The sequence below is a fragment of the Pipistrellus kuhlii genome, unplaced genomic scaffold (genome assembly GCF_014108245.1).
Source record: "Pipistrellus kuhlii isolate mPipKuh1 unplaced genomic scaffold, mPipKuh1.p scaffold_m20_p_3, whole genome shotgun sequence".
NCBI classification, from domain to species: Eukaryota; Metazoa; Chordata; class Mammalia; order Chiroptera; family Vespertilionidae; genus Pipistrellus; species Pipistrellus kuhlii.
This window is the reverse complement of record NW_023425529.1, coordinates 116923722-116939633: the sequence shown is the minus strand read 5'-3', so window position 1 is coordinate 116939633 and position 15912 is coordinate 116923722.

Genomic DNA, 15912 nt, shown 5'->3' with positions numbered 1-15912 from the left:
TATATTGAATATATTAAAAATGATACATATTTCTATAAGTATGTTTACTTTATTTTAGATGTTAAATAATTTTATTTTATCTCATTTATATTACCTGTGCAATGTTAAGAATACTTCATATTTTATTATTTAAGTTACTAATTTTATTTATTTATTTTTAAATTATCTTAAGTCTTACATATGTCTCCTTTTTCGCCAATTGACACTCCACCCCCCAACCATTCCAAACATGGGCAAGCCCCCACCACCCCAGTGTCTCTGACCTTTGGTTATGCTAAGAGGCATGCATACAAGTCCTTTGGTTACTCTAACCCCCACCACCTTCCCTACCATTTATCTCTGGATCTATTTTTGTTCATCAGTTTATTTTGATCATTATATCCCACATATGAGTGAGATCAATTGATATCTATCTTTCTCCAACTGGCTTATTTCGCTTAGCATAATGCTCTCCAGTTCCATCCATGCTGTTGTGAATGGTAAAAGTGCCTTCTTTTCTATAGAAGCATAGTATTACATTGTGTAGATGTACCACAGTTTTCTAATCCACTCATCTGCTGATGGGCACGTAGGTTGTTTCCAAATCTTAGCTATTATAAATTGTGCTGCTATGAACTTAGGGTGCTTATATTCTTTCTGATTGGTATTTCTGGTTTCTTGGGATATAGTCCTAGGAGTGGGGTTTAGATTTCTAAATTTATATTCATTACTTTTATTATTTTATACTTGTGACCTGTTGCAGAAATATTACTGCAAGACTTTTGGCAGGCTTCCCTCCAGCTACCGCCCATCCCACCAGCCTGCCTCCCACCTCTGCACACACACACACACACACACACACACACACACACACACCACCACCACCACACAGGCTGCCAGTGCTTTCCCTCCAGCAGCCACAGCTGCCTTGGTTTCCACTTTTTCTCTCTTTCCCTTCTATGCTGTCTTCAATCTCCACTCCTCCCTCCCTCCATGTATGTAAATTAACCACCACCTTTGTTGGGTTAATTTGAATACTTGCTCTGATTGACTGGTGGGCATGGCTGGTGGGCATGGTTTGTGACTATAGCAGAGTGATGGTTAATTTGCATATTACTCTATTATTAGGTAGGATTAGTACAAATTTTGTTATACTTTTACCAAATTGATATTCAAATCAATTCATATACTTATTTTACATAGCATTATTTTGAAGAATGGCTTTATTTTATATTCTGACACAAGTAGTTTATATTTTTAAATTTTATTTGTTTTTACAAACATTTTGTAATATTATATTTTTTTATTTTTTTTCTGACAAAATGTTTGTGTTTAGTATTGGAATGTATTTTTATTAAAATTTCCTGGAATTAGTTTTTTTTTCTATTTTGTGATTAATATTTTTTTCTCTACATTGAGATTAGGAATATGTCTTTACTTTTTGTACTTTCTGTGGAAATTAACTGAGTTTTACTCCTTGGTCTCATTTGTGACCATTTTCAGTCAAATTTTTTTTTTTTTCAATTAGAATAACCCATTTAAAAAATGGCTACATATTTTGTTTCCAGAAAATGAAATAATCTATCATCTATGCCTATACCAATGCTTATATCTATATCATATATCTATATCTATATGTATATCTATATTTGTCTATATCTGTGCTTATGTGTATGTCTATATGTTTGTCTCTATCTATATATCATCTCTATATCTATTATATTAAAAGAACAAAATTTAAGGATACAAATAGAAAACTATTATTTTTTCTTATTTTCCATTAAAAGTTATCCTATGCAGTTACTTTTCATAGTTTCTTGGATAAAAATTCGGATAGTTCCCATAATTTTTTAGTTTTATTTATTAATCAGATAATATAATAATCCCTATACTGCAAATATAAGTTCCACTTCATTCTAATGATAAAGATTTCAAGGTTAGTATTAAAAACAATTTACTCTCTCCGAACTTGGCTATGATTCACACTACAAAACTGTCAGTTACAAAAGAGAGCATGATTGGTGTGTTTTATTTCCCTCTTTATAATTTTACCTCTACTTAACCCCCAATTGGATTACCTTTGTTCTTGTGGGATCCTGCTAGCAGAGAGAAGAGCAATACAGATCTGGAAATATTCACTTGACTAACTTTGCCTTTATCTGTTATTGGTACTTTAAGGGATTGAGAACTGTTTTATTTAATTATCCCATGACACTCTAACATAATTTTCTCAGAGATTTCTTTCTGCAGACACCTGAAGTACCTTCTTTAATAAAGTCAAAGCTATCCTTTTTCTAGTTTTAAATGCTCCCATATCCACTTCACTATCTACCAATGTATCACTAGTCTTTCCAGACTGTCATCACTTCTGGCAAAAAACATACTTTGGTTTAGGATATTTAAAAATAACATCAAGGCAGTGCAACCCTGTGTAGTTCAAATCTAGCCAGAATGATGTATTTAACTGTTGTGTTGAGAGTGTGGAACTAAGCTTTTAACCATAAAGCAAATATTTTATCTTCCTTTTAATCAATTCCTATAAATCTTCATTCATTCTTCTTATTTATGTGAATAAAAGCTGAGCTATTTTCAGAGTTCATAGAAAAAAATTAAATTATCTGGTCATGACTGGTCACAAAAGCAGTCTTACTTTATTAATTAATGTCTTTATTCCTAAAAGGTAACAGCACATGGTGATTTTAGATCATGGATTCTTTAGTTTGCTCAGGCTCAAATCCTAGTGTTGATGCTTAATAACTCAGTTTATCATCATGGAATTAAAGAATAATAACAATAACATCATGAGGTTTTGTTTAACTATTTGAAAATTGCTTAGAATAGGGTATGTGTAGACTAAGGGTCATATCAGTGTCTGTTTATAAAATTTGAAATGTCTAAAATATCTCTTTTGTTCCATTTTGGGATATTGAACTCTCAGTCTTTAATTAGGAAGGTGTAGGAGTACCTTGAGAACTTTATTTCCATTCCCTTGCATTTCATTTTTCTTTTTTTCAGCTGCTGTTTTGCCATGGTCTCTAATGGTGCTGAAGGAGAAACAAGGAAATAGAAATATCTAACATTCTTGGATTTGACATTAGCAGTGTCTGTGATTGGCATGTGTCTATTTGTCTCTCATTGTGACTGTATAAATATACTCATTTAGTGTTTCTTCACTGACTGCTTACAATAATATCCTTAAAGTTTTGAAATTGAAACCTCATTGATGATTGAAGTGTATGTTGGTTGAATCATTTTAGAGAGAATTTAATTATACAAGCAAGTTACAATGGCATGTACTCTGTGACATTTACATTTCATTTCTAAATGTCTACCCTAGAGAAACACTCACACATGTGTACAAGGAGACTGTTTGGAAGCACTGCCTGTAACAATTAAGAAGATTAAACTACCTAACTAGCCCCCAATTGATATTTAAAATAGTTCAATCACATGTATTACCTGAATTCTCAATATAACTGACTAAAAAACTTCTCTACTAATTTATACCCATTCTTTCTGTTATTTTGACAGATAGCATTAACACATCAAGTTGTAATGTCTTACCCACATTATTTACTCAGTGTATGACAGTAATTTTTAAGAATTCATGAAATTCCAATTCCCCAGTTTTAAAGACCACAATTATTCATAATGCTTACTCTTACATGAATATTGAAACAAATATTCTGGATTAGAATGGTGAATAAAAAATTAGGGCGTATCATTTCTATCTATACATTCACTACAATAAAATCAATCAATACCTTTTTAATTCTTTTATCATGACCTATGAATTCCTACATGGTTTGGATTCAGCCTGGATTCTTCATTTTTATATAAAACAAGAGGCTAGTAGGGTCCCTTGGCCTGGCCTGCACCCTTTTGTAATCTGGGACCCTTCAGGGGATGTCAGACTGCCAGTTTCAGCCCAATCCCTACAGGCCAGGCTGAGGGACCCCACCTGTGCATGAATCCACACACCAGGCCTCTAGTATGCATGTAAGATCTTTGGTTAATCTCTCCCCATTCACCCCTTCCCCCTTTTTCCTCTGAGATTCATCAAACTGTTCCATGTTTCCATACCTGTGCATTGGGTGTCTTCCCCCTGGTGGTCAGTGCACATCATAGCTACTGGTTGGATGGTGGAACAATGGAATGGTGGAAGGGTAGAACTGTGGGATGGCTGCTTAAGCTTTTACATATGTAGATTCTAACTAGTGATTTTCATTTCAAAATAACCTTTGTATGCCCAAGACAGCACCCTCATATTTTTCTTCATTTCTCTGTGTCTCTGTCTTTGTCTCTTTCTTTTCCTGCCCACACACAGATACACAAACAAATACACAGCTACATACATACATTACTATGCCACACACACACATCCAACCTTAATATAGTCTGTACTGAGGCAAATTTTATGTCACTATTAAACATTATTTTATTAATGAAGTCTCCCTTGATAAAATATATGACCATAAGCTCTTGTTGAAAACTACAATCTGTTTTCATAGTTATCATTACAACTACAATTGGATAATTATGTTTTAATTATTTTGGTTTATATCCATCTCTTCCCCTAGATAGTGCACATATTGTTAAATAAATGGATGAATGCATGCATGAATGGCTGAATGGATGGAATCAGGCCAATCTAATTAGAATTTCCAATTAATGTCACTAAGCTACAAGTTTCTTATCTGAAAAAACAAACAAATGAACAAACAACAAACAAACAAAAAACTAGAGTAATTATGTATATACATTTTATAGAGCAGAGAGAATTAGAGCATATATAGTGCAGATTGTATAAATTGTTTACATAGTAAATTGCTAAATCACTTTTTCACAGTGAGCTATTTAATATTTATGTCCTTTTCTTTATTTAGAAAACTCTTTAATTATAAAAAAAGAATAAATTTGCAAGAAAAGGTAATATGATTGGTTAGATATTATAAAAATTATTTTACTACTAACATTTAGAAATGCTTCAGAAAATCCCATTTAATGACTAGCTAATTTTTAAAGCAACTAAGGGAATTTTCAGGGATTAAAATTAAGGTTTTTGTTTGTTTATTTTTGAGATTAAAACCAGGGATAGTTCATGGGGCATGTTAATTTGAGAAACTTAAGAAACTTAAGACTTAATGCCTCATTGGAGACAGAAATTAAGAATTTGAACATGACAAGTGGGAGGTTAGAATTATGTCTAGATTTAACATCCTTGAAAGTCTTCATCCTTACCAAAATGCTGGATAGAAAAATAAAGAAATTACTACTGAAGGACAATAAAGAATATGGCTAGCAATAAAACAAACAAACAAAGCAAGCAAGCAGACTTGTTAGAAACAAATAAACAAGACAGAACTATTACCTTCTGGAATGACAAAAATTATTACTATTTTTTCTATTCATGGTGCAAAATAATAAACTCACAATCTAAATTTATTAAACAGAATATAGAAAAAAATAAATCTGTTTTAGAGCTAGCACACACTTTTATTACTCTATAAAAGAGTAATAGAAAAATTGACCATACCTCAGCTACACCCACAAGCCATGCCCACCAGCAATCAGGAGTGAGTATGCAAACAAACCCAACCAAGATGACTGTAACCATGGAGCAAACAGGAGGCTTGGGTTTCCCTAGCAATGGAGGAAGCCAAGCTTATTGCACACCCTGGTGGACCCAGGCCTCTGCTCAAGGCTTCAAAGTTTCAATTATAGAAAATAAATAAATCTCAACAAAAATGGCTGTGGCCATGGAGCAAACAGGAGGCTTGGGTTTCCCTGGTAATGGAGGAAGCCAAGTTCCTGTCATGCCCTGGCCTCTGCTGAAGGCTACAAAATTTCAATTATAGAAGATAAATATATCCCAGATACCAGGGTCTCCACTTGGATCACTGGGGGACATGGCTGGCCTGCAAACAACCACAGGCCCCTCACTCAGACTGCCCCATGCCCCAAGGGAACCCCCACCCTGATCTGGGATATCCTTCAGGGAAAACCAGCTGGCCCCCACCTATGCACCAGGCCTATATTGTATCTAATCCTATCTAATAAAAGAATAATATGCACATTGACTATCACTAAAACACACAAGATGGCTGCCCCTATGTGGTCAAAGATGGCTACTCTTATGTGGACACAAGATGGCCACCACAAGATGACCATCAGGAGAGGGTGGTTGGGAGGGATCAGGCCTGCAAGGGAATGCAGTTGGGGGCAATCAAGCCTGCAGGGGAGGGCAGTTAGAAGTGACCAGACTTGCAGAAGGGGGAAGTTGGGGTGATTGGACCTTCAGGGAAGGGCAACTGGGGCGGGAGGGAGGGACCCAGGCTTGCAGGGGAGGGCAGTTAGGGGCAATCAGACTGGTAGGGGAATAGTTAGGCATTAATCAGGCTGGCAGGGGAATAGTTAGGGGGTAATGAGTCTAGCATTCAGAAGTGGTTAGGGTCAATTAGGAAGGCAGGCAGGCAAGGAGTTGAGAACTAGCAGTCCTGGATTGTGAGAGGGATGTCCAACTGCCTGTTTAAGCCTGATCCTACCAGGGGTGAGGGACACACACCCCCATTCATGAATTTCATGCACCGGGCCTCTAGTATGTATGTGTGTGTGTATATATATATATATATATATATATATATATATATATATATATATGAAGAGCCAGAGTCTGTAACATCCACAACAACCGAAGGCTCAACCTAATACCCAGGCTGCTCACACAGCAGGCTCTGGTGGGTAGATACTTGGGGCAGTGGGGATAGGGGCAGGGAAGGCAGGTCCGGCACTCACACTCACTCCCAACTGCATACATGCACATACACACACAGCACCCACCAGCTCACAGTGTTTTCTCTCTTTCTTTTTCTCTCTCAGCTCACTCTCAGATCCTCTCAGTATGAGGCAGGCAGAAGATGGAGCTGTCCCCACTGGGTCTGCCTCCTTCCATTCAGGAAAGAGGAAAAGGGAGAGAGGGAGGCAGGGAGGCCTGGAGGACTGCTGAGAAAAACAAAGAGAGACAAAGACTGGGAGAGAGTGGGAGGAGAGATGGAAACAAAATAGAAATATTAAAATATTTCCTCTAATTACTTCCCTTTTAGTGTGTATAAATTTCATGCACTGGTCCACTAGTATCAAATTAAAAAAAATAGATAGCTTATTTCTTTAACAACAGTAACAACATACACAATTTTTAAAATATATTTTTATTGATTTCAGAGAGAGGAAGAGAAAGAAATCATTAATGTTGAGAAAGAATCATTGATCAACTGCCTACTGCACACCCCCATACTGGGGATCAAGAGGGAAACCTTGACTTGTGGAGTCCTGACAGAGAATTGAACAGCAGCCTCCTGCTTCATAGGTTGATCCTCAACCACCAAACCATCTTGGCTGGGCAACGTATAGACATTTTTGACATGTTTTATAAATGAAATATAGGTAAGATACAAAAGAGTCACAGTCAGAATCATAATGCATGTTTGCAATTCTTGGAAGACTGTAATATTACATACTCAAGAATACATGCCCTAATTCCCAGAACCTGTCAATATGTTTTTGTATTACACTAGAGGCCTGGTGTTGAAAATTCATGCACTTGGGGTTTCATCAGCCCAGCCTGCACCCTCTCACAGTCCAGGAGCCCTCAGGGGATGTCCTACTTGTGCTCTCTGCATGAGTCAACCAGACTGGCCCATCAGGGGACAGCATCAGCTGGCATGGCCGCAACCCCCATCATGATGCTACTGGTTGCTGCCAACTCTCCTCCCATCGCTGTCCCCTCCCACTTCCCATTGTCACGCACCTTGGCTGGCTTGGCACAGCCTGCTCGCCATCTGTGCCCCCTGCTGACTGGTCATTCTGCTGTTTGATTGATTTTCATATTACGCTTTTATTATATAGGATGGCTAAAATTAATTTGGGTTGCAGATGGAATTAAGAATTAATTTGTTACAGCAGAAATAAGTGACTAATACTGTTTAATTTTGCCTTTATCTCCAAAGTGATCCAATATATATATTTTTTCAGATACTTGTGGAGTACCTCAGTTAATCTCACACAAAATATTTACATTCGAGATTTTAACCACATCCATTTTTCCCCGCCATGGAAGAGGTTCGATATCACACTGAATGAGATCCTCTTCCAGAGAGAACCATTTACCACTATTCAGAACATACAATTACTCCCAAAGGGACTTACTAGAAAGGGATGAATCATTGCCCCATAAATAATAATGTCCCACCATTTCAGCTAAGGTCCTAAAAAAGTATTTGATAAAATCAGACTGCTTCATTTCTGACATTGTCAAATAAGAACCCCTGATCCTCTCAGGACCCACAATGTTAGTACAAAACCAACATATTTTAATCCTGTAGTGTTCAAGAGGAAACAAAAACTTCAATAATAAATGTTTGTAAGCCCATTTGCTGTTATTTGCAAATTAGCAAAGCTTGGTGTGGCTCCCTTCAGCAAAAGTTATAAAATCTCTCCAAATTGCCAGCACACGGAGAAGGTAGCTTTGCTTTAGAAGCAATAGCAACCACCTCTCATGCCTGCTAAAGTATAAGGACTGCATATGATGCTCATGAGTTGTCCATGTGCTTTTGACAGAAGAAACTACTGACACAAGACCCACTTAATGTTAGAGAGACAACGGCTGGTAACATATTGAGCTCTCCCAGAAAGAGAGCATCAGATAGGCCTCTGAGCCCGAAACACTCTGTCCCTAGATCCCTGTTATGCTTTGAATCACAGAACCAGCAGCTCACACATTGAGCATGGACACCGAAGTCTGCTATAGGGTAGAGCAACATCTGGGCCTTTTCCATCCCACTAGAGGCCTGGTGCACAAAATTTGTGCATGAGGGGGGAGTTCCCCTAGCCCAGCCTGTACCCTGTCAATCCTGGATTGGACCTAAACCAGCAGTTAGAAATCCCTCTCACAATCCTGGACTGCTGCCTCCCAATTGCTGACCTGCCTGCCTGCCTGGTTGCCCCAACTGCCCGACTCCCACCAGACTGATCACCCCTCACTGCCTCTGTGTGCTGGCCTGATCACCTCTAACTGTCCCCTTTCTGCCAGCCTGGTTGCTCTTAACTGCCTGGTTGTAGGCAGCCATCTTATGAGACTGTGATGGTCAATTTGCATATTACCTCTTTATTATATAGCATATGCAGAAGGGGTGGCTTCACTGACTTCTGTCTTTGCCAGTCGCAGTGCTGGAGGGGTTCACCCTTCTCCCAGATCCCTGGTGTTATTATCTGAATGCGTCCCTCCAAGTTTCATAAGTTGAAATTCTAATGCCCAATATGAATGTAGTAGAAGATGGTATTTGGGAGGTACTTAAATCATGGTCTTGGAGCTCTCACGTGATTAGTGCCACTATAAAAGAGACCCCTGCTCAGATCTCCCTACCATTCTCTCCTATGCAAGGACACTGGTTTATGATTGTGGGAGGGGTTTCACCAGCCATGGCCAAGCTGGAATCCTGATTTTGGAACTCCAGTCTCTAGAACTGTGGCAAATAAATTTAGGTTAATAAGCAACCCAGCCTATGGAGGAAAACTAGGAATCATGACAAATAAATTTTATCCATTTTAATTATTTCTTGGTATAGAAACAATTACACATTTCACATTAAATTTGTGTTATTAAGTAAGTGGAAATTTCACACTTTATTTCTTACTTCATTATTACCTAAAATTCCATATCAATATCATGCTGGTAATTATCATCAGATATTTCATCAGCTTTACCTTAATACAAACAATAATGCTTTGTTAGCATATAGAGTAGAAGATAAATTAAATAATTACTTTGTTCAAATGGTTCTAAATGTATTTACAACGTTTATTTGTAAAACTGGGAGTGTACATTTTCTTTATGTGATTTAGAGTTTTACTCTTCCCTATATTCAATATAACTGATCCAATACTATCAGTATTGTAGGCATATACTCCCTTTAACATTTAAAAATTTATTTTTGGTTTGTCTTTCAGCAATTTGAGTATTAATATGTCTAACTTAAATAGTTTTTCAAATTTTCTTTCTGAAAATTTACTGAGTTTTCTGAATATCTAGAATACTTTTTTTCTTCAAATTAATGGACATATTCCCATTGACATTATTATTTTTTAGGGCACTTTTTTACTATCAGTTTTCTTCCCTTCTCTCCCTATAACATTCCCATTATTTATGTCTTCATTGAGTTGTGTTTCAGATATTTCTAAGACTGTTCATTTTTCTTTTGGTCTATGTTCTACAGATTACATAATCTTTGTTGCTCTACCCTCATTTTCACTAATTCTTTCTTCTGCCATCCAAACTGTACTATTGAGAAGTGGTAAATTATTCATTTTTACTTATGTACTTTTAACTATAAAATCTTCACTTGGTGCCTTTCATTTAATATGATTTGTTTATTTATTTATTTATTTATTTTTAATTTATTTATTAAGGTATCACATATTTGTCCTCATCCAATATATTTAATCATATTCTCCATTTGATGCAACATTGTTTCATATCTTCCTTTATATTTTTAAGTATTTAAGTATTTAAGTTGGTTTGAAATACTTGTGTATTTCAAAGTCTGATTCTACCACCTATTCTTTGGTTTTCCTAAGTGTATCACACTTCCATATGATGTTTTGTTGTTGTTTATCTGTTTTTATATCTCCTACTTTTTGGTTTTAAAAAACTTGACTTTTAATAATGTAATGCAGCAATTCTAGGTGAAGATCCTTGCATACTCTCTATCCCCATATGACAATTGTTATTATTTCCTTAGTTATTTTATTTGTTTAAGTGGCTTGCCTCAAGTTATTCTATGAAGTGTATGTAGTTCTCCTGCATATGCAGCCTATGGTATACTTGGCTATGGTTTTTCTCTTGATGTTTTTCTTTTTCACCTTATTTACCAATGTGTCACCTCTGAGTTGCCATAAGCCATTTACTACAGATTTTATTTCAATAAATAGTTGTGCACTATATATTTACTGGAGGCTCAATTCACAAAATTTGTACAAGAGTAGGCCTTTCTTTCCTTGGCTGCTGGCACTGGCTTCCCTCTGGCACCTTTGACCTGGGCTTCCCCCACAGCCCCTGCTTCATCCAGAAGGTCTTCCAGGAAGGAGGATGTCCAGTCTAATTAGCACAATACGCTCTTATTATTATAGGTTATGGAATTTTAGGAAGAGGGGGATACTTTTTAAAGTTATGATTATTAGAAAAAGTTTTGTGAATGTTGACCTTGCAATTCAATTTTAAAAATCTGAGACTTAAGAAGGAATACATTCTATATCACAGAGGTTTTATTTTTTTAAGCTCTGCTTTGGTTTTAGATATGCAACTTAGTGGTTAGACAGTTATTTACTCTGCATAGTGTTCCCCTCAATATTTCCAGGACCCAAACCACACTTAGTTATCACAATATTATTGACTACATATTGTATGCCATATTTACTTCCCCATGACTATTTCCTAGCTACTAATTTGTATAGCACAGAGATTTTAAATGAAAAATATAGTTTGTGTGGGAAACTATTGTTCATGAGGAAATCATACCAGTTTACTCATTACAAATTCATTATAGTATTTATTTCTTTGTAGTGTAAATGATAGAATTAAAATACATATGCTTATCTCAAACAATTAATGCAGTTAACATGCTTATCATTTTTCTTGCACCATGGTAAAAAAAATTATTTATTTGTCCTGTTTATCGCTATCTAATTCATAAAACATGAATATTTTTATTTACAACATCTTTTTTTTTAAGTGTAAAAAAGGGCATGAAACAGACTAGAGGGGCTTAGTGGTTGAATATTTACCTATGAACCCTGCCAGGGCACCTGCCCAGGTTGCTGGCTGGATCCCCAGTGGGGGACATGTTGGAGGCAGTCAATCAATGATTCTCTTTCATCTTTGATGTTTCTATCCCTCTCTGCCTCTCCCTTTCTCATTGAAATCAATAAAAATATATATTAAAAAATAAATATGATATCAATAAGGACACATTTGCCAGAAATAATTATATCATTCAATTGGTTAAAGTGTTGCCTACATTTCTCCCTTTTTATGTAGAAACCAGTCTGATCCTTAGGCAACACGAAATATAAATTGTACGATTTCTACTTACTTTCTTTATGGGGCATTAGAAGTTTACTTAAAAGAATCCCTGGGAATGAAAAACAAGAATTCTCAATTATTTTCTAAACATATGCATAAGAACCTTCTCTAGGGTAGAAATAAACTGAGCAAAACCCATTCTCCTTGAAAATAATCTTTTGCTGGAAACAGAAGGTAATTTCCTGTGACGAAATCACTCTTGTAACATACAGAAAAAAGAAAATCAGTTAACATCTTAATATACTTGCTTTGGTTGATTTAAAAGTGTTTAGCAAGCATCTTGAACATATTAGAATTTGATTCAGACAGCATTATTTCAAAATAAAAAATAAATTTTGTCTTTTCATTCTTGGTATTTTGCAGAAACCTTATAAGAAAAACAGTATCAAAATATGCTCTTCTTGAGTTCATTGCAAGCTTATGATTTCATATTTCAGAATATATGTTTAAAAATGTAAAGATCTTGTTTCTTTAATTTGCTTTTATTAGCACATATAAAGCAGGAGACATTTAGATAAAAAATTCTAGTCCTGGCTGGTTTGGCTCAGTGAATAGAGTGTCAGCTTGGGGACTAAATGGTCCTGGGTTTTATTCTGGCCAAGGACACATGCCCAGAATTTGGCTTGATCCCCAGTAAAGGGTATGCAAGGGGCAGTCAATTGATTATTCTCTCTCCTCACTGGATGTTTCTGTCTCTATCATTCTTCCTTCCTCTCTGAAATCAATAAAAATGTATTTTAATTTTTTAAAAAAAATTCTAAAATGATTGTGTTGGCTGCATTTGTGTAGACAAAAAAGTTACTAGTCAGACTAATGTTTATGCTACATAATAGACATATGGAACAATGGGTATCTGTTGTTTTGCAAAGTGACTTTAGTATAATGTATTACACAGAAACTTGTCACACTTTTATTTACAGACATAATTTATATAAAGTTACAGTAATTTCCCAGACAGACCTTCGAGTTCACAGTTTGAATATAATATAAGGGTTACCTTTGCAGTTAAGAAATAACAAGTCAAAGGTTTATACAATATAACCTCAACCAAAACTAATAAATTCCTCACATAAATTGCTGAAATATGCAAGAATGTTATGCCTAACAGAAATAAGAGTATGTGTCCTCTTTCTCAAGTTTGCTGTGCCTATTCAGGCTCTATTGTGGTTCCATATAAATTTTTGAAACACTTGTCCTAGTTCTGTGAAATACACCATTCGTATCTTGATCAGAATTGCACTGATCTATAGATTCTTTGGGTAGTATGAACATTATATTAATGTTAATTCTTCCTTCCATTCATTTGTATCTTCTTCAACTTGGTATTAAAGAAAGCCAAAAAGTGAAATTCATAGACACAGACAACAATATGCTGTTTCCAAGAAGAAAAGGTGTGGATAAAGGTAGAAGAGTGTAAATGGGCGATAAATAGTGTTGGAAGGAAACTCAACTTGAGAGAACACAATACAACATACAGATGATGTATTATATTAATAGAATTGTATACCTGAAACCTATATAATTTTTATTAATCAATATCACCCCCAATATATTCAATTTAAAATAGTATATGTCAAAGTAAAACATTTTCAAAAACAACAATATTATGAAAGATACATCATTGATAGGGTAATATCTGTGGAAATTTTCATATATACGTTTTATAAACACGTTTGCTTTATAATTTTTGCTGAATGTTTTAGTGTTCAATTTGAATGTTTTTTCAGTTTTTTTTAATGAACATATTCTAGAATTTGAAAGATACTTAAGACAAACTTACTGAGAAGATGAATCTGTACATTTGAAAATAATTTTCGTTAAGAATTTAACTCCAGTGTAATATACTACATTATAATATACTATAATACACAGAAAGGCACATAATCATAAGTGAATTTTCTCAAACTGGAACACATCATTGTAACTGGCACTGAGATAAAGAGGGAAAGTAGGGGAGGGTGGAGGTAAGGGGAAGAGATCAACCAAAGGACTTGTGTGCATGCATATGGGCCTAGCCAGTGACCATGGACAACAGGGGGGTGAGGGCATATGTAGGGAGGGGGTTTGGGATGGGAATGAGGGGATAAGGACAATTATGTGATAGCATAATCAATACCAAAAAAAAAAATAAAATAAAATAAAAATAAAATTAAAAACAAATAAATAAATAAAAGTTTAAAAAAAAGAAATAGAACATTACAATGATAGTAGAAGGCTTTTTCCAATATCTGCCTGTTGTGTAAGAATAAACAATATAGAGACTTGAGAATATCATCTTAAGCAAAATCAGTCAAAAAGAAAAAAGAACCAAGTGATTTTAATCATATGTGAAATTTAAAATTGAAAGTAACAAATAAGAAACAAATGGACAAATACTCAAAGACCCAGGCAACAGTATGACACTTATCAGAGGGAAGGGAGGTGGGAGTGTAAAAGGTTCATATATATGGTGATGGAAGGAGATCTGACTTTGGGTGGTGGGGATACAATGCAATATGCAGTTTATGTTTCATAGAATAATTCACTAGAAACCTATATAATATTCTTAACCAATGTCACCCCAATATATTGAATTTAAAAAGAAAAATGTTGTAAATGATGATTAACTGCTTCTGAATTTTATCAAAATAAAATTGCATGGTATGTTGTTCTTAGTGTCTGACCTCATTAACTTAATTTTATTTTTGTGAAAGCCATCATATTATTACTAGAGGCCTGGTGCATAAAATTTGTGCATTGATGGGGGGGGGGGTTTCCCCATCAGCCTAACTTGCACCCTCTCCAATGTGGGACCCCTTGTGAGATGTCCCATTGCCAGTTTAGGCTTGACCCCCTAAACCAGGTGTCAGCAACCTATGGCTCCAGAGCCACATGCGGCTCTTTTGAAGCTTTACTGCGGCTCCGACAACTTGCAAGCCTGTGTGAAAATGAAGGTAATGCCTTACAGCCCTGATGTGCTGACACTGTGCACTGAGGTTCAGGAGCAAAAATCCCATTAACCAGGTAAATTAAATATTTTAATTAGCTATTAATTTGCAAAAATATATTTTACATTGTTAAGTGAAAAAGTCCTTTTTTTTTCTTCAGATTGACAGCTAACTGCACGATCTGGTATATAACATTAAGATAAGAAACAATATATGCAGTGTTATATTTGTTTTAAATGTCACAATGGTTTTGTGGCTCCCAGGTTTATTTTTTTTTTTTCCTTCGGAAACGGGTCCAAGTGGCTCTTTATGTCTTAAAGGTTGCAGACCCCTGCCCTAAACCAACAGTCAGACATCCCTCTCACAATCCTGGACAACTGGCTCCTAATCACTCACCTGCCTACCTACCTGGTCACCCCTAACTTCCCTCCCTCCTGGCCTGATTGGCCCTCACTGCCTGTGTGCCGGTCTGGTCACCCTCAACTGCCCCCCTCTGCCAGCCTAATCACCCCTAACTTCCCTCCCTTGCTGGCCTGGTCACTCTACACTGCACCCTCTGGTTGCCACTCACTGCCTGGTTGCCACTTTACTGCCTCCCCCGCGCTGACCTGGTCATCCCATGCAGCCTGCTATTCAGTCATTTGGTCATCTCTCACTAACCCCCCTGCTGGCTTGGTCACTCCACACAGCCTGCTGTCCAGTCTTTCAGTCGTCCCTCACTAACACCCCTGCTGTCCTACTCAGCCTGATTGTTTAGTTGTAAGTTGCATGGTTGTCCCTCACTAACCCCCTGCTGGCCTGGTCGTAAGCAGCCATCTTGTGAGGGTGAAATTACATATTACCTCTTTATTATATAGGTTGTGCTATTGA